Here is a 21,769-nt window from a genome sequence, read left to right as displayed (position 1 = left end):
TTTTGGATTTTCTAACCAGAGAAAATGGATGTCTCTGGATTCCCGTGATGGAGTGAGGGGTTTCATGCAGAGTTGTTTATACTTTCTCTTTTATTTATGGTGTATCTTCTAAAGCTTTAATTTTTGCAATTTGTTCTTTTGGGAATTAGAGCCATAAAAACACAAGCCAGATATAATTTGTGATGTATGTCACAAATTTGAATACCTATTTTGAAAACATTGATGACAACATTAAAAGTTTTAGCTTTCTTAATAGCTTAAATATTGGTTATAAAAGAGGGGGACTGAATAAATACCTCAAAACAAATTAATTGGGTATTGTACCTGTGTAAGACATTCATCTACTAGAAAAATATGCAGAAATTTAGGTTTAAGGATTATATAATAATTGTTAATTCTTCCTTAAAAGAGAAGAGAAGAAGGTCATGCTTTTATAGAAAAACAATGGTATTTTACCAAAGATTGTTCATTCATATTGTGATGCCAATTGAATGCTTGCTATAGTAGCAGATCAGTATCAGAATATATTTATTATACTAGAATATATGCATTAGATTTTGGGACGTGTTGTTAAAAAAATACTACTTGATTCTGGGAAAGGCTAACTATATACTAGATACGTCAAACGCTAGTGCACATAAAAAACCAAGATTTTCTGCTCCGGTGAAAGCACTGAGAAATTGGGACAACACTAAATTTAACATATTTAAATTCTTTTACTAAATATATTTCTTTGTTTTGTGTACTGTGCTTATATTTTTGGGCTCCAAATATGTAATTATAGAATTAATATTGGTAATTATTTAAGTTACCAACCAGGGGATGAAGCGAACGAAAAATACCAAAACCAAACAAAGGCAAAACAGCAAATGAGCTATATATTTCACTTAAATAGATTCATCAAACCAGGCTGTTTTGCCTTTGAGGAAGATTTTCGAAAACGTATTTGTTGTGAAAAGCGTTTGGTTATTTGGTCAATAAAATAATATCTTCTTGGTACTTGGTCTGTACCCTCATTTGGTTCTCCACAGTGAACTGCTTGTTTGGGTTTGGTATTTTTCGTTCGCTTCATCCCCTGGTTGGTTATTTGTTCATTTTGGGATGGCGGAGTTCTCAGGGGCCGAGGCCGAGACGGATGTTCGAGGCGGGGAGAAGGATGAGCTTCGGAAGGTGATTGGCCAGTTATCACAACTGGTTGAATTGCTCACCCCAGCTTGTCAATCCATTGTAGCAATGGCTTCTGGTCGGAGCGTGTTTACAGGAACCAAACGTGGTGAAATTCGTTCTAACATGGAAAGTAAGGATTATCATTCAAATTTGAATCAGGGTTTGTCAGATCTTGTTAACCCTGATACACAAGACTACGATGGGTTTCCTCATTTGTTGAGGTCCAATACTGTCGGTCCCGACGGTAATGAAAACCTGCATCTTTTGAACAACAGGACTGGGGGTTTCCCTTCACAACAAGGTGACTTTTCTGACAATAATTATTTGTTTGACTATAATGGCTTTGTTGGACAGAATTATTCCTTGCACACTAACAATTTAGGGGTCGGTAACTCAGGAACTGACATCCAAACGTATAGGGAAAGTTTGGATGCCCTGCACTATTATATGGACAAATTTAAACGTTTGGGATGTGACAACACTTTTCTTAAGGAATGTTTAACAAGGAACATAGTCCCTAAAGGTTTGAGGGTTTGTAAATACCCCAACCGTGTTGAAAATGGGTCTACATTTCATTCTGAACTTATCAAAATTTTTGACAAATGTGGCTTAGACTTAGTTAGGGCCCTGATTGTGGAAAATGAAAGAATTAGGGAAACCTTGCTGGAGAAAATGGAATCTATTAACTCTGCCATTATTCAAGATCTTTTGTTTAGTGTTGAGTCAGAAAAAGCCTTATATTTTAATATTTTTAAACAGGTTGATTCTGATTGTAAAAACAACATGAGGAGGAAGGAGGGTAAATTGGAAAGGGATATAAAGGAATATCATGATGGTACTGCTTACCCTAAACCCAAGCCTTTTAATTTGTACACTCAGGAACTTTATGCAGTAACGAATCATAGGCCTATGAATAATAGACACTCTATGGGTGAGGAGAACCAAGAAGTTTTTTCAGAATTTAACCATCAGGACCCTTTGGATTTTCCACCCCTCCCTCGGAGGTCCGACAGAATTCGGAACAAAAAACCTGTATATTACAACCATTACAATTACAGGGGGAACCCCAGTCATTAGTTAATATGGATTCTAGTGTTGAAATTAATCACTATGGTAATACTTTTGAATATAATAATTATAAGATTTTTAACTATAGTGCTGAAGTTATTAATTTGGATCATTTCAAACTTTTCTCAAAAGGTTTTAAATACATACCTATTAGGAAAGGTAATATTCCCAAAGCAATAATTGACATGAAGTTATTTTTAAGGAAAAAGAATTTGGCACTGGTTTTTGCAGATTCCAATTTTGTAGGTGAACAGTCTATTTTTAAAAGAAAAAGTACTTTTAACCCGCCGCTTCATCCACAGCTTAAGAATTTGGCAATTATAATGGAAAGGGAAATCAGAAATATTATTAATACACACAGAATACATTCAAACCTTTCAAACGATGAAAAATTGTTGTTGAACCAACTTACCAACAACAAGTCTTTAAGAATTATGCAACCAGATAAAGGAGGGGGTACAGTACTTATGGATTACATTACATATGAATCTAAAATGAAAGAAATGGTATCCGATGATTCTAAATATTCTAAGGCCTCTATTAATGAAGTAAATATAGCTTATTCCAAAATTGTTATGCTTTTAAATGATCTGTTATTGGAAGACTCTGTTGATTTGGATATTTTTAACTTTTTGCATACTAAGAATCCAAGGACACCGTCAGTTTTTGGAATTCCAAAGGTCCATAAGGACCCTTCGGATCCGCCTTTAAGACTTATAGTTTCTTCTGAGGGGTCCATGACTACCCCCTTAGCCAAATATTTAGATATTAAATTAAAATCCCTCTCAAATGATGGAATTACTGTTTTGAAGGATTCTTGGGATTTTCTTAGACAGGTGAAACCTGAACTTTTTAATCCCAACATATTGTTTGTTACCTTAGACATAGTAGACCTTTTTGGTTCTATTCCTCACGAAACAGGTCTTTTATGGCTTGAGGAAAGTATGAGGGAGAATGGTAATTTTGATTTTAATGACTTTACCACCTGTCTATTACTTATGGAAACAGTCCTTAAAAACAATTTTATGTATTTTGAGGGAGAATTTTTTAAACAGGAAAGAGGGGTAGCTATGGGGGCAAAATGTGCCCCTACTTATGCAAACATTGTTTTGTCCTAGTAGGAGAAACTATTCATTATTAATTGTGAGTTTTCCAACTGTTGGTGTTTATATAAACGCTTTCTTGATGACATTGTTATTTTTTGGCATGATTCTCAAGAAAGGTTTTTTGATTTTCTCACATACCTGAAAGGAACTACTGAATTTTTAGATTTTACGTATACTTTTAATAGTCATGAATTAATTTATTTAGACATTTCCCTGACTAAATTGGAACATTCTTTTTCTTCTAAAGTTTTTAGGAAAGAAACTTTTTCAAACTCATATCTTCATTACAGTAGTGGTCATCCATTTTTTCAAAAAAAGAATTTGGTTAAGGGACAGTTCGTGAGAATTAGTCGGATGACTTCAGGTGAAGATGATTTTTTTAAAGAGGTAGAGGTTGTTTCCCAGATGTTTAGAGATAGATGTTATCTGGACAATCTTATTCATGATATTACCGTAAAAGTTGTTGTGGGTAGGAAAGGGAGATTTGCACCGATTTTAGGTCGTGATGAAACACCGAATCCCCATTCTAATGATGCTGCTTCTATTTCTACTTATGATGGAGCTTATATAATGGATAATACAGGTGATTCAGTTAATATTAAACAAACAGTTACCAGGGAATGGGATAATTTTCTTCAGATTACAGAACTTAAACAAATTCAAAGTTCACCACTGAGGTTTATTTACAGGAGGGACACGAATTTTTAAGAGATTATTCGAGTTTGGTGGTGGTCCTAGACTGGAATGTTCATTTAGAAAAAAGGGGACCTTTAAATGTGGTTTATGTTCTCAATGTCCACATGTTATAAATTGTTCTAGTATTTTTATACCCAGTAGGAACAGGTATATAAAAAGCCACACATTTTCTAATTGTAATACCAATGGGGTGGTTTATTTAGCCCTGTGTTCCTCCTGTGGATCTTTTTATGTGGGAAAAACTGAAAGGAAGCTAAAAATGAGGATATATGAACATTATTATGAAATAAAAAAGGAGAATATGAACAATGCACTTTTCAGACATATTCTCAATTGTCCTTAAGCTTCCTTCAGTTTTTTCGTTATTGAAGTGGTTCCAAAAGAAATTAGGGGAGGTATGTGGGAAACCAAATTAGAATATAGAGAGCTATATTGGCAGATTATATTAGAAGCCACAAAAACACATGGTCTTAATGATAATGATCTCTATTATGCCAGTTTTAAAGTTGAGGAATGCAAAACTGTAATCCGCCACTGGAGGGCACTATAGGTATATGTATTTTGAGAGAAAGTTTTTATTCATGTTCATGTTATATTCATTATACATAAATTATACATGTATAAAATTTTATATTCAAAAGTCTACTATTATTGTCATTGGTTTTAGTCATATTTGTATACATACTTATTTTATACTGTTTTTTTACATTATTATGGTGTTTGTAAATTGTGTTTTATTTTTATTATTGAAAGACTGAGGTTTTTTTAAATTTTTATAATTATTCTTAATTGAAACGTATTATACAATTGTTTCAATGAAATCATTGGTTGATTTTTGGTTTGATGGATCTATTTAAGTGAAATATATAGTTCATTTGCTGTTTTGCCTTTGAGGAAGATTTTCGAAAACGTATTTGTTGTGAAAAGCGTTTGGTTATTTGGACAATAAAATAATATCTTCTTGGTACTTGGTCTGTACCCTCATTTGGTTCTCCACAGCGAACTGCTTGTTTGGTTTAATTATTTAAGTTCCAAGATTGACTCTGTTAATATAATGTCTTGCCCCTTCTCATTCCATAGTGTTCTCACATTTAGACTGCAAATTATTAAAAATATATTTAATGGAATTCCCTTGCACATGAATAAAGAGACAGATAACTATCTTGATTATTGATAAATGGAGAGTGAAGGAAAGCATAAGGATCTCTCTTAAAATATACTTATATGGTAAGATCACATCTTAGTGTTAGAACAAAATGAAATAATGGGATAATAATTTGAGTAAATTATAAGAAAATCTAAAAGTTGCAGAATCAAAGGTCCAAATAAGTTAAAAAATATATTTCTAGTCCTTTTTATGGTCTTAAATGACAAATGTTTACTACTGCTAAATTACAAAGTAAAATAAATCTAGAAAAAGTAAAACTGCATGCATACTCCATAGCGTCAAAGTATTTGCATAAACAGGCAATTAAATCAAAAATTATAGCTAGATTAAACCAAATAAAATATATTCAGAATACAGAAATTAAAAGGGAGGCAACAGTCATTGAAGATATATTATCAATATTTAAGACATATTCTGAAAGTATTAATAAAGAGAGTGATTATTTTGATGAAGGATCATTGGAAACCTTTTTTATTAAAAACATAAAAAGTAAATTATTAAGTAAAACAGTAATCCTAAGATTCACAAAAAGGCTCACCACTCATGATACTGCCTACTACAGGTAGGTCAATTACCATGACTGTAAGAAAATGTGATTGAGAGAGAGCTATGGCCATAATGAGAGACACCTCATTATTGGTTCATTACCATGTCTCTGAATCACGTACTTAGCATCACAAGTGCTCTCAGACCTGAGAACAGTAATTTTCTCCTAATAAGCCCATGCATGACATTGAAAAAGGCACTCCCTACACACACATTCACAGCTTCATTCATTCATTCCCACACACACACATACACACACACACACACACACACACACACACACACACACACACACACACACACACACACACACACACACACACCCCAATACCCCTCATCTGCACATCTTTGCTGATATTATCTGTACTATGACTGGTTCCACTGGAATGAATAGGTGAATGCCATCTTTTGGTTTGCCCTGCAACAGTGAAATTTTATGCAGCTGAGAAATTCTCTGAATCACTTGGCAGTATAAATTGCGAGCTGTTAGCATTTACAATTGACTACACATAGCTAATTAGCATTAGCCACTCCCCTCAAATTGCCACATTATTATGCAGCTCTGCCTCCATGCTAATGCCCATGCTGGTAATGAACCTCAGTGGTAGCATTGTCTAAGAATTGGAATGGCTTACTGTAGGGGAGAAACAGCTGTTTTAAGGTTTCCCACTCATGGTATGCAGCTGTGTTATGTTTTTCCACTCATGGTAAGCCTTTATGAATCTCAGAATTAATCTCTCTTAAAGCATGTAACTGATTCAGAAATAAAGGAAATATAAACAATTAAAAAGAAAATATGGTTCCATGAACAGATAGGAAAGTTACTAATATTTATAAACTATTTCCTTCAAATGTTATTCATTTATTTAAAAAGTTGTTACTAATAACCAAATTAAGATTGCTATTCCTCCTTTATGGAAACATACATTGAAAACTCCAGTAACGAAAGATAATGAGATCCAACCCACTGTTCCCTTTATAAGCAAATATCTTTATAAAACATAGATTATAATATTTTTGCGTCAATCGTATATAATAGACTAAAATTAATACTAACATCTCTAACAGATGAAGATCAAATGGTATCTATAATCAGCAGGCAAATACAAGAAACTATTAAGCGAACAGTAACACTGACTAATTATGCAAATATTAATAAATTAGAACTACTGGTAAAATATGGAGATGGCACTGATTCCTTAAATTGAAAATATTTATATTAGAAGGATATGGCTTTCCAAATCCCTAAATAAAAATAACATTGCTATATAATAATTTTTTATCTTGTATCAACTATAATAATTCTTTATCTTAAATAAAATAGGGGTATATGTATACATATATATCACAAAAGGTAAGAGAGGTAAATGTAAAAAAAGGAACTGTTTTAGCAACAGAGCCATTAAATTATATCGGACAAGATTATTTCAAAGTAAACAATATTTTTTTATTTTCCATTCTGAATGCTTTGGATTTCAGATATATTACTAACTTTACATAACATCATTTCAGCTACAGTCACTAAGATAATTTATTCAAATCTTTTGAAAGACTGGATAATATTAAAGTTAGTGAAAACTTGACAAATGTAATATTAATTAATCAAAACATGAATTCAGCATTAACAATTACCTGTAACCATATTTTAGTTTGTAAGAAATTAAAATATTTAGGAAATACATGTCCTAAAATTTAGAAGAAATTGCTAAAATCAATAATTATTATATTATTTGTTTTATTAAAGAGATTAGTTCAACTTGGAAAAGGACATATGCAAAATCTGATGAGAGAATAAACAATTAAAATTACATATTTACTAAAAATATTATATATTTTAAAACTACTTCTTTAAGGCCAAACAATTTCATATTAAATAATTAGATAAGATATTTTTATCTTTCCTTTCATGCCTAAATAGACCCAGAATAGCTCCGAATCACTATATTAGAACTGAGAATAATGGAGAGAGTAGGACTTCCTAACACTGAAATATATGGTTTGGTATCCATCTTTAGAATAATAATTCCCTGGTTAGATAGATCATACTCTACAAAGTGGAAAGTACTACATAAAGTTATATGCAACACTAAGAAAATCAAAATTCCAAATCAATCTTTGAATCAAATAGATACTAAAATTATGCTATTAACGTGCATATACTTTTATAGTCCTACTTCTCCAAACTCAAAATATATTAATACTATACTGAAGTCCTTTGAAATGTATATACAACTGTCCTACATTAAAGACGTGGACTTAACTATAACCTTAGTTTCCTTTATATCAGCATTTATTGAAGGCTGTAATATTAGAAAAATGCTGAATTTGAGGATGAATGATTTATCTTATTGGTATAACTGTCTAAAGGTGTCTATTAAGTAAACATATTATGTATATAAATACAGCTTAGATTCTGATGATTTGTTACTTGTTCAAAGTATTAATTATTTTATACTTTGAATGATATAGAATATAATGGAAATATAGTCAAAGAAATTAATATTAACAAAGTAACTTCCAATTAAATAGTATCTGAACTACATAAATGTTATCATATTACAAATCTGCTATACTAATTTCTTACTGGAATTATGTAAAACACGCAAATTATCCACATTTCTCTGAAATGGTTATAACATAATATTAAGATCAGTTAAAAAGACAATGTCATCCTTATTGTGGAGAAATTTTTACACATAGCCTTTTATACTTCTCCTAAAAATGAACATTATAAGAATAATACATGCTGTTAGAAATATAATATGACAATCAGAGCAAACTGGAAACATATTATTATGATTGCAAGGTATTGGCATAATTTTGCCAAAATTCAAGTCATTTGCCAAAGAATTATGATCGGTTAAATGAATGTCTATCTTATTCAATGTTCAAACTCCTTGATGTGTTAAGAAACATCAGTTAGCTCTTAATTGATGTCTTTTGGTGGCTTTTATAAGATGGCATTGACATCAAACCCCTTTTCCCTATTTAATATGTGGGGTCAGGGTATCACATCAACATTGACCATTACTTTAACAATATCTAAAAAGTGGTATCAATTTATTATTCTACCCTTTTTCTGAATTTTTGAACAGAACCATTCTTGCTCAATAGAATTAAACTAATGATGTTAAAATATGATCAAAACAAGCATCTATTAATTACAAACTTGGAACAGACTACCATCATTAGATGCAATGGAATTGCTCTGTGATAACACGAATATTTAACTAAATTGGTACACATTATAAAGGAATGTTTTACTTATTGGAATAGTATTGAATATTTTCAAAAAAGGTGGTTAAGGGGTGGCATACTATTTAAGTGTTTTCCACGGTGGTGCAGCGGTAGCGTTGTTGCCTCACAGCAAGAGGTTCTCCAGTTTAATTCTTGGGTTGGGTTGGGAGTGCCCGCTGTGTGGAGTCTGCATGTCCTCCCCGCGGTCGAGTGGGCATTCGAAAGACATGTGTTGAATGGGCATGCCTTTGTTGACAGTTGGGTGTCGGGCTGGCAACTCGACACCATCAAAACCAACTGCCAATCATTAGTGGACCAGAGTTCCACTGTGGCGACCCCTAACGGGGAAAAGCCGAGAGACAAACAACAACCTCCAAGACATAAGGTACAGGGTTAGATTCTCACCTTAGTTCACTGACTAGTTATCGATTAGGCACATCATAGTCTTTGGAATGAGTGCCTAGTATCTCCCTTTGAATCTATGAACCCATGAAACACTCAGTATATAGTGTAGCTAGATTATGTTGCACTTAGTTAATTTTTATTTAAAAACATGAGATAGTGGCAAACTGTTTTGTAAGTGGACTTTCAATTAAATATTACTATTAAATATATAATAAATCATGTATATATATATATATATATATATATATATATATATATATACATATATATACACGGCTCCCTATCACATTGCTGAAAGTTCAAATCTCCGAAGACGATATGGCCAAGACCATATCGCCGGAGATTTGATATGCTGACTATTGTGTATTGGGATCACCACACAGTGCGGAACCCAGGATTTGCCATTTTTCTCACTGTAATGTGATTGATATGTTGGTATATTTAAGTTGTAGGGGGGGTTCAGGGGGGCTTGCCCCCCTGCAAAAACATACAGGTAAGTTGTTCTGTGTTTTTATTACTTTTTCGGTAATTCAAATCTTCGGCGATATGGTCTTGGCCATATTGTTTTCAGAGATTTGAACAGTGATAGTGATCCATACACACACACACACAAACACACACACACACACACACACACACACACACACACACACACACACACACACACAGTATTTAATGTAGTATATTTAATAATAAATATGTTTAAAATTTGGAACTATTATGTCTTGTGACTGATTTCAAAACATTATAAAAAAGAAAAGTAGCTTCTGGAAAGTGACATACGAAATATGTTTTATCTACAAGTTTTTAAAAGTATTTGTCATACCATTTAAGTTAATTAATTAATTAATTAACTAATTAAGGGGTAATATAAAAGGGGAATGTTTGGTTAGTGAGTCCACATCTGATGAAGTTAGTAATGAAAACGTATTTGTGTTTGGAAAAGCATTAATGTGGTGTTGGTACATGTGGCTTTCCATTTTATGTAAATAAGCTTTCTTTGCCTGGATGTCTTGGGTGCTTCGTTACTGGATTCCAAGGGACCTTGCCTGTGGATTTCTGTCATATAATACACCTGACACTATGTCAGTTGGCTGCAGTCCCCCTGATTCTAGCTTTCACCTCCTCATTCAGACTTTCCTTCTCCTCAATCACCCGTCCCAGAAACATAAAGCTATTAACCTGTTCCACTATCTTCCCTTCTATCTCAATTCTCAGATTCTTCTGATTTCCTCAATTTTCTGCCATTGCCTTTGTCTTATCTGTCCTTAGTTTCTCCGAATATGCCTTCAGTTTTGCATTCCATTCCCCTGTCCTTTGCTGAAGTTCTTCCTCAGAGTCTACCTGTAATGACACATCATGTAGACCATCACCAGTATGAACAGCAGTGGGCTCTGAGCTGAACCCTGATGTACACCCATTCCCACTGGGAACCCTTCTGTGAAACAGACATTGTTCATACTTGAGTCATGGGGTCCTTGTACATAGCCTACACTAATCCTACCAATGTTTCTGGGACTTTGAAGCACCACAGTATTGCCCAAGTCCACTTTCTTGGGACCTTGTGATATACTTTCTCCAAGTCTATGAATGCCCATTTGGACTCTTTTTCTCATCTCCAGCTTCTTGTCAGCTATCGCTCTCATTGCAAACATCGGGTCAGTTGTGCTGCATACTGATCTGAATCCAAACTGCTCATCTCATTTTCTACTACTTTGCATATCCATTTATCAAGCACCCTCTCCAGAATTTTCATGCAATGTGACAGAAGTTTGATACCTCTGTGCTGCCCACAGTTGTGGATGTCCCCTTTGTTCTTGTGCACTGGCATGAGTATGCTTATTCTTCAGTCATCTGGAATATGCCTTTTGGTCCACACTGCTATGAGTACCCTCAAGAGCCATTTCTCTGCTCTCTCACCCAGCATCTTTATCATGTCTGCTGTGACCTCATCTGAGCCTGCTGCTTTCCTTGACTTCATTTTCCTTAGTGCTATTCTTACTTCTTCTAGGGTGGGCTCCTCTTCTCTCATCATAGGTTGTCTTGGACAGTGATCTGTAACTAGAGGCTGCTAACAACTTTATATGTCATTGTTTCATCTACAAATAAAGTGACTGGAATGGATAGCAAACTGATAACAGGTTCATAGTTACTAGGTATCTTTCCACAGCCTTCAGCATCAAATATAGCCCCAAACATTCAGTGAATTCAGTTCTCACCACAGCTCTCAACCTCTTAGCCCCAAACATATTCAGTGAAAGTTCTTACCATAGCTCTCACCCTTAGCAGAAAACCTGGATGAAGCCAATAACAAAGTCTGATATTCAAATAAGAGTTATTTGTCTTGTAAGTGTATATTGTCAAGACTGTTCAACAAACAACTGTTGAGATTAGATCTATTTCTCTAAATTAAATCACTGCAGAAATTAAACAGTTCCAAGATTTCCTAGAAAAGCCTATGTTGGTAAATGTGACTATTAGCATCTTCAGCTTAATGCAGTTTTAATTAGAGGAGCCATGGGTGCATGCCACTGGTCTTGGACAGTATAGCTTCTGTGGGGTTTTCTTCATTTAGAAGCTGCTGGAAGTACTCCTTCCATCTGCCTGTGATGTCCTATGGACTGGTGAAGAGGTTGTTGCTGGCATCCCTTATGAAGGGTTTCTGACTATCTGCTTTATCTTTCTGTCTTTGCCTTTCAACCTGATATAATTTCTTTGTGACACCCATTGAGTCACTTTCCAGAAGCTGGTAGAGTGACTCAAATGCCCTATTCTTTGTTATTGCAACTGTTTTCTTGGTTTCTTTTTTTTTTAAACAAGAAAAATCTTTATTAAATTATCATGTATGACATAGGCCATGTTACATGTATATAAATAAAAATAAAGCATAGCAACACAATCTCAGTTGCAAACAATATACATTCCAAACTGTGCCAACACAACTGTAGCTGCAAACATTATACATCGCTTTTACATATCCAGTCATTAATCGTCAACCATTACATAGCTCATTCAAATCCTGCCTTCTATTAAACCTTTTTCCTCCTCTGCATGTGTTGATCCCAAATTTCCCATTTTTTCCTACGTAATTTACTCCTACACTTTTCTAATGCTCCCAGTTCCAGTTGTTTTATCTCTGTTACTATCTTCAATACTTCTAGTAAAGTTGGTTTAGGTTTTGATTGCCATTTTCTAGTAATTGTTTTTTTGGCAGCCATCAGAATTAGACTCAGTAAGGCCTTACTATGTCTAGGCAATTCCAATTCTGTATCACAGCTCAAAAAAATTATTTCCCTAGTTACTCCAATTTCCTCACCCAGCATCTCCAACAGAGTAGTCTGCCAACTCATTACACTCCCAGAAAATATGTTCCCAATTTACTGTTTCTTCCCCATCAGACTTTAAACATTTGCTGTTTACCTGAGGAAAAATTATTTGAAGTCTGCTTGGGGTATAAAAATACCTATGTAAACACATCTAGGCAAAGATCCTAAGTCGTCTGGATTTTGTTGCATATTTGGGAGACATACATATATCCTTCCATTGTTTCTTGGTGTATTGCTTATCTAATCTCTCTTCCCATTCCTTCCTAATTTCCTTTGCTTGATTCTTATAGTTATCATGCAATATTTTATATGCTCTAATAATTATTCTTTTCTTAATGGCAACTTTTGTTCTAGAGTCTACTAAAAACTCTACCAGTGCTGGTCTTATATTTAGGATCCCCCTATTTATTTCTCTTTGCCTATACTCTGGCATCAATCCTTGATATGGAAGGCAATCTTTAGCCTGCAGTCCAAATAAGTTCTTGGTGTCTTGGCATTGTATTACCTTTCCCTCTCTAGTTATTTGCTCCCAATACCATGGTTCCTTTGCTAGTTTTCTCCAATAAATTCCCGCCCCCCTCTTGGGTATTATCTGTATCCCCATTTACAGTCATCCCTATCTGCAGAATTTCCCTTCTCCATTCTCGTGTTGGTTTAGTTCTTAGAAGACCTTCTGCTACTTCATGAATATAATATTCTATATAATTATTGTTGTTCTTCTTAAATGTTTACATCAAAAATCCCAGTCTCTCCCTGTTACTTGAGCTTCCCCCATTTCAACATCATCTCTTTCCACTTTGAATTATAGTTTTCTGCTTGTGCTGTGTACAGGAGCCTTAATTGTGTTGCTCTGAAATACTCCAAATCTGGTAATCCCAATCCGTCCTGTTCTATTGGAAGAATAAGCTTATCCCACTTGACTCTTGTCATCTTCCCTTCACAGATAAAATCCTTCAGCTCTTTATTAATTGCTATTGACAACTTCTCCTCTGGTTGACAAAAATATGCTTGACCAGTGTATAAGACTAGAGAAAAAACATTCTAACTGCTTGTATCTTACTATCGATATTCATGTAACAGAGCTTCCATTTTCTCAGTGTTTGTATTATCTTTTGTTTAGTCTCTTCCCACATATCTTTAGATGCAGCACTGGTATCATTTTTAATCCATACTCCTAAATACTTCATTTTATTGTGTCACCAGAAATATGGATATTGCTGAACCAAATTGTATCTGGGTACATAATTTACCGCTATTGCTTTTGTTTTAGCTTCATTAATTTTGTATCCTGAAAAGGTTTGAAACTGTCTCAATATGTTCCACAGCATTGTAATGTCCCTTTCTGGTTTTGTCAGGTATAAAATAATGTCATCTGCAAATAGAGCCAGATTTTCTTGACTACAATACCAATTATATCCTTGAATTTTTGAGTCCATTATTTTCCTTGCCAATTGTTCCAAATATAATGCAAAAATAACATAGGGGAGAGAAAGACCACCCCTGCCTAGTTCCTCTGCTCAAGCAGAAATTATAAGAGAGGAGCCTACCCACTTTAATTTTCACCTCTGATCCATCATATATCCTCCTAATCAACCTTATAATTTTATCAAGGAATGCAAATACTTCCATTGCTCTGCTCATAAAATCCCAGTTTACTCTTTCAAATGCCTTCTCTGCATCAAGACACACTAACAGCAGTGTTATTTTCTTACATTCTGCTTCCCTCTCAATCATCATTGTTCTATTTATGTTGTCAAATGTTTGCCTCCCCTCCACAAAACCACATTGATCCATATCTATCAATTTTGGCATCACGTTTGCCATTCTTTTAGCCATTATAGACAAACACTTTATAATCATGATTTAGTATTGAAATGGGCCTGTATGAAGCTAGATCTGATGGATCGTTACCTTTTTTAGGTATTACAGCTGCCACAGCTTTCTTCCAGGATGTTGGTACTCCGCCTCCTTTTAAAATACTGTTAAACAAAACCTTCCAGATCTTTATCAGTTTTTCTCTCCTATCTCCAAACTTCCACAGGAATACCATCTATTCTTGGGGACTTTTTTGTAAATTGGTTAAACATCACCATTTTTATCTCATCTCCTCCTATCCTAACTGTTCGTAATTGAGCCTTCTCTCCTTCTACCCTTGGCATATTTAATTCTTGCATAAACATTTCTATTTGTACCTTTTCTGGAGTTCCATATTTCTATGCTTTATACAGACTTTTACAGAATTTCCTAAACATTTCTAATACTTCTACTGGATCCCTTGTTATAGGCTGGATAAGCTTCATGACAGCCCTTTCTACTTTTTGCTGCCCAAGTCGTTGTGCTAAAAGTTTTTGTGCTCTAGATTTATTATCAAAAAACAGTTGCTTAACAGCAATCTTTTTAAACTCATGCATATTAACAAGGTAATCCCTTATTTTCTGTTTAGAATTCTATAGTTGCTTTTCCTCTTGCTTTTTGAGATTCCCCCTGTTTTGCAATACTTTAATATTTGTCAGTCCCTCTAAATAATTTTTGTTACTTCTTAACCATATCTCCCTTTCTTTTATTTCCACCCCATTTTTAAATCCAACTTAAATTTTCCCACTCCTAGCTATATTTTCAGAAGTTTCTTTCTTCTCCAATAGCTCCTGAATAATTTCTACTACCCATTCCTTAAATTCCTCTTGTTCCAACAGATAGGTGGGAAAGTGCCAGTGGTTCATTTTTATTTCATTACCCTGTGTTTTTATTATAGTTATTATTGGCGCATGACCTGAGATAGCTATTGGGTGCATATCAAGACCTTCAATTAAATGCACATGTTCCTGTGAAATGTAAATTTTGTCTAGCCCAACCCTATTTTTGTATCTTGGGGAATAATATGTAAATTTATTTAGAATTTCTAGTACTGAATTCACATCTTTCATGCCAAATATTTTCAAATATTTCTTTAAATATCTACCCTCCTTTGTTATATTTCCTTTTCTGCCCCGCCAGCCACATACAGCTTTACTGTTGCAAGTCAAATTCTGCTTCTCACTTATAAGTAATATTACTTGCTGAAAGCTGATTATTTCTCCCGGAATTTTCTTTAGGTCCATTATAGCAGTTTTTGGTGCAATATAAGTACATGCCATTGTAATTCTCCTCCCTTGCCAGTAACCCCTTAGTACAACAAATCTACCATTATTGTCTTTTTTTCCTCTTCTATTACTCTTGCAGCTCCTCTTGCAATTAATATAAGTACTCATCTCTTCCATTGCCCCAGGTATTCTGCTGAACAACCAACCATCCTGAAAAGCTTTCTTTATCAAATTTCCATGTTCAGTTCTTTCCAAGTGTGTCTCCTGTAGCATAGCTATTTTCACTCTACATCTTTTTTGTATTTATCTGTGAGACCATTAATGTATAAAGACATTATAGAAATAATCATATTCTTGAGGGATTATTCCCACCTTTTATGTATAACAGCTTTTTTGTTAAATGTCTAGTTCCAGCTTTTGTGTTACATGCATGCACTATTTGGCAGGTGAATTGTTTATACAGTTGTTTCTTGCCATCTCCATTTGAGCTTATGTCATATCTTGCAGAACTTTTTGTTTTATTGAAAACCCTCAAATAAAAATACACACACACACACACACACACACACACACACACACACACACACACACACACACCAAATAACCCCTAAAACCTAACTTAATAATAACACACAAAACTATGTACATCTTCAAATACTGAAGTATGACCCCTTAATAGGAACAAAAGTTCCAAACTGATCACCACAGACATAGACTTGAGCTAAACAGAGATAAAGATTATTCATGCTAAGATGTATGGCAGAGCCTGTGATTCTATTAAGTGCTGTCTGGTTTTAATTTATCTTTATAGCTCTCCCAGCTTTGAAAACACTTGATTGCTTTCAGAAAACATTTTCTCCAAGCCATTTCTGTTTATCATATTGTCTGCTAGTGACATGAAAACCAGATACAGAACTGTTTACTCGAAAAAAGTCCTTATAATATTCAATATTCTTTTTTCTTTACTTGTTTTCTGTTAAAACTTGTTAGTATGTAAAGCTAATGGCCTTAACCCAGTCATACCCCTGTGCAATGAGAAAAAAAGCACACAAATTTTTCTTTGCCATGCTCTTTTTACCAGATTCCCTGTTTTTACACAGTGCACTGCCTGCATTTCTTAAAACTGAAGGAGAAAGAAAAGATGGGAGAAAGAAACAAAAATGAATAAACAGAAGCACCTATTTATATTAGTATCCAAATTACTCAAAAATAACTGAAAAAAACTTCACTTTATAACATGCATAGAAAATCACACACCACTTAAGTAATACTAAGAAAAAAATGTTTTACTTACAGTTAAATCTTTCCCCTCTCCTGAGTATTTTTCTGAACACTAATGACGCAAAGTAGGGCATATGCTTTAGAGTGCCCTACAAGTTTAACAAAGTCCAAACAAGTCCAATATTTCCAGATTTTCTTGTTTTGTCCTGTTTCACAGATATATTTATTGCTTTGTAATCCCATATTTGCCCATTTCCAAGTTACTGATTTTAGCCTCCAAACTTTAATAACATGAAGTAGGGCATATGCTTTTGAGTCCTTTACAAGTTTAACAAAGTCAATAAAAGTCCAATATTTCCAGATTTCCTTGTTCTATTCCTGTTCATTTTCATCTCCCAAACCCTGTCTGCTTCATCTCCAGTGCACTCTTGATTCTTCAAGTAAACCCCTGTGCTTTTTTACCTCTCTCAAGTATTTTCCATTGAAACACTGGGAAAGGTTTCATTGGCACAGTCTCTGTGGTCTTTATTACCAGAAGAACATGAAGCAGAATCTCCTTCTGTTTCACAGCTCACTTTTTGTTGGACATACTTTTGTATTTTTTCCTTAGCATGTACTTCATCAAAAAATGTTTTTGTACCTCCAGGAAAAAATATTTTGGAGATAGCTGGTTATAGTAGTTTGAATCTCACACCTGCTTCTCAACATTCCCTATATAATGGAATACATTTATTTCTCTTCTGCCTAGTGTACAGTGAGTAGTCATTCTCCACAAACACTCTGCTGTCTTTCACTTTTAGTACTTTGGCCTTCTGTCACAATTTTGTCAGAATCATCTTCTGCTGGTAAGATTGCATTTTTACTATTAAAGGTGCAGGTTGTTTTCTCATAGCCATGCTGTGCCCTTTGGATTAACAGGTTCTATTGTACAATACCAGTCCAGCTGCTTATTTGTGTTTTCATGAAATTAATACCCACTGTTCCGTCCAGCTTCTCAGGTACAGCAGAAAATCTCAGGTTTTCTCTACATGCTCTGTCCTCTAATGCTTTTATTTTTTAAACATCTCTTTGTACTGTGTCATATTCAGCCAGCCTTTTCTTCATTTCGACCTCTGACTTTTGTAGTTTTATCATCTCATCTGAGTATCTGTTTAAAGCTTCTTCCATTCTTTTCCAGCCTTTTATTGTTTGAGTTGATATACTCCATCAGTGTTTCATTTATTTTAGTCAGGTTTGTATGCAATTGCTTTATACTTTCTTCAAGGTTACTGGAAGTCATGCCTGGAGTTTGTAATTCTTTTTGCTTAACAGCTACAATACTTTTCCCAGTCAGTGTTTTTTCTTCACCTCTTGCAGCCGGTTTTCTTTCAGGTCCTCTGTATTTCTTTTTTCCTGGCATCCAGGCAGTGCACTTAATAGTTAAGTTAGTTAAATTTACTCAAAAATCCAGGTCCACTTTTTTCTGTTAAGTTTCTGTTTTCACACTCAGAGAGCCAAAATTAAGCTGTTACTCAATGTGTATCCATCTTGGATCTCCTCCTTTCTTATGTTCTTTGTTTGCTAAACAGTATACCTTCCTAGTCTGGTCTGTCTTTTCTATCTCCCACTTTTTTCTGCACTCCTCCTTTCTTTTGATGACTTACAGGACTTCTGCTGTCCACCACCTGCTTTCCCTATGTATCTTATTTCCATACCTGGCTTGGCCACATATCTGTTCTTTAGTCTTCACACATACTCTTTTGAGGTGCCGCCACCTATTTCTTCTTGGAGTGCTAGAGCCCTAAGTAATTCCTTGAAATGTACTTTCTCTCCAGTCAAATTCCAGGTTTTCAGCCTGGTGTCTGTTGACCTTAAAGCCTTCTCTGACAAATGCTTTCAGCTTATTGTGGCAACCAGAGGTTTACGCTGTGGGCTGACTGTTTCACTGGGAATGACTTTGCAATCACAGATTCTACCCCTGTATCCTTTACTTACTAGGAGGAAGTCTACCAGAGTTGCGTATTGTCCACTCTTGTATATGATCTTGTGACGGTCTCTCTTTCTGAACTATGTTCTGGCTACTATCAAGCCATTTGCCAGACAGAAGTCTAGAATGGCCTCTCCTTTAATCCTTTTGCCCCACCCATGTGGACCCAGGCAGTTGCCATATCCTGTTCTCTCTGCCCAGATATGTGCATTCATGTCACTCATTATCAACACCAATCCATGTTGTCCTGCTTTATCTAGTAGGTCCTACAACTGCTGTATGAATGCAATCTTTTCCTCACTATCACAATGCTGCTGGGGGCATAGGCTGAGATTATAAATACTGCCCTATCATTAAACTTGAGTCTGCCATGAGTCTGCCACTAATTCTGACATCCCTCACTGCCTTCTGAAACCTCTGTCTCACCACAATTCTGACACCATTTCTAGCCTGTAGTCCTTCTCAGTAGTAGACTCTGGGTCCAAGCTATATGGCTTTGCTGTACTGCTCTTCCAAGGCTTGCCATTGACCTGCCTTAATCTATAGACACAAGCTCATGCCTTATTTCCTCTAATTTAAAATCCCGGTTCATTCTTCCAAGTGAAAGCAACCTCAATAAAGTACTCTACAACCTTTTAACATTCTAAAATTAATAAGTACCCATCACACTGATCAGTATTCAAACAATAGTCATGCCACTTTAAAATTAGATATTATTACCCACATAGTATATGTAGTTAACACTCTCTTTATACATCAAATTAAAATCAGTTATTATCTGCCTTTTCCTTAATTATAAAAATAATGTATATTACGTGTTTGCTTTTCTTATCCCTCCTATGAGTATTCATACCAAAGCTATTCCATACATCTATCATTGTATCACAAAACCACAGCTGTCACTACACAAAGGAACACTTTCACCCTAACAGATTCTATCAGTGAAATCCCCAAGAGAGTGGTGTGATCCAAAGCAGTCCTTACTCTCAACTAACCAATACTTGACAAAACTCATCACTCTCATAACAGCTGTTGTGACTCTACTTTTTCCTGAGTAGTTTCTGAAGCCTGGAGAAAACTTCTATATGTCTTGCAATAAGCACCAAACAAACTATCTTTTGGTCAGATCCATAAGCAGTATCTCATGGTCTGCTGGATAGGTAAGTGTGTTATCTGACATAACATAGCCCTGGCATCCTTTTCTTACTTTCACCATGAATGTAAGGCATATCTGTTCTCTTTACCTGCACATTATGTTATGAAAAAAAGCTCCCACTATGGCTTTTGGACAAGGTTACAAAAGGAAGAAAATAAGTGGTCATTATACTCATCTTGGTGAAAAACAAAATCATTTTTTGCAGGTGACAAGCACTTGCATCCCTCATATGACCTCTGACTTATATAAGCCAACTGCATAGATGCCCAAACACAAAGGAGGACTAAATCTGCCCAAAAAAGGAACCACTGCCTGTACACACTTGGAAACTGCACAGGTAGAGATTTCTAATGGTAAATAGCAATCAGGGAGTTTAACTCTGATGAGTTGAACATGACCTTTGGCACTTCATCAGTTTTAAGTTTGATGACATATAGAGAAACCAAGGGAAAAAATGCTCCGCCTCCCTGAAGTCTAACTTGTTCTAACTGAAGTATTCATTTTCATCTCCTCACTGTCTGTATAAGAGAATAATGGCTTACACAGACTGTACAGAATATGTGTAACAATGCAATTTATGCACAAATACCTTAACTTCACAGGCCTTGTAGGTCTCCAAATACTTTGAAATTTGAGAATATTTGTATTACATATTATCAATATTAATTTATTGTAAGTCTCAGTTATAGAAATAGACATTGATATATCATTATTTTATATCTATGTAATTTGATAGCATACATAGCAACATTTTAATAACTTCAATGTATTGCACCTATTTTTGTATAAGACTTTTTGAAAATGGACAGAAATTTGTATGTTGTGATGTTATCTACATTCTTCAGAGGCACTGCAGTGGAGTTTTTCTTCCTAAGCCTCTTGTGGAAGTGGGTTTTCCTCACTCTGAATATACATGCTATTCTATTCTGATTATCCCAGTTAGTAAACAAGCAGGCAAATGCTGAAAGAGATAGACAGATACAGAAATAGACAGACAGATAAACTAGAGTTTGGTGTTACTTTTAAAGTAGTATATGTCCTTCAGTTGCATTTTACATGGTCACTTGTGGTGTGAGGTAGACTTGTTAGTTACCTCTTTCATGATTAGTACCAAAGCAAGATATGCCCCTTTCCTAGTTTTATATGTAATGGAAGTAGTAAAGTGAGTGTGAATCCTCATTCTGTCCTCTAGTTTTAATGCTTGGTCTACTGTATATACCTTTGGTTATGTACCCCAGGGCAGAATTGAGTGAGTTCATATCTCAAATGTACCCTATGTAATTAGTATTAACATAAGGTACTGCATATCCTTTCATTCTGCAAGATTTAGCACTAGATTAGAGCTCATTACCATTTTGCCCTGCAGAGTTACTGCTAGTGTGTGCCATATACTTGCCGATTTTAACTAAGAGGAGTATCAAAAGTAGGGCATTTGTTATTTACAGAATTAGTAGCAATATGGGTGGAGAGATAAGGGTACACATAAGCCAGCCTTGTACCTATTCCTTCACATTCACAAGAATTTACTAGACACAGCATAGGTTATCTTTTCAGCTCACCACTTATGAACACTTCCTTTTGCTAGCTTTTAGTGGTTTGTAGCCTGTGAAATGCCTTCTGTCTTTAC

The 21,769-nt window shown here is 34.8% G+C and overlaps 1 protein-coding gene across 1 annotated transcript in view; it reads left to right on the top strand.

Annotated features, from left to right (window-relative positions):
- Window positions 1-21,769, top strand: part of LOC122789913 (matrix-remodeling-associated protein 5-like) — a 265,150-nt gene that overhangs the window by 79,235 nt on the left and 164,146 nt on the right.

This window comes from Protopterus annectens, chromosome 15.part0, assembly GCF_019279795.1.
Source record: "Protopterus annectens isolate FY-2018-M chromosome 15.part0, PAN1.0, whole genome shotgun sequence".
In the NCBI taxonomy this organism is placed as follows: Eukaryota; Metazoa; Chordata; order Ceratodontiformes; family Protopteridae; genus Protopterus; species Protopterus annectens.
The sequence above is the reverse complement of the archived record's forward strand: the minus strand, read 5'-3'. Positions and strand labels throughout refer to the sequence as shown.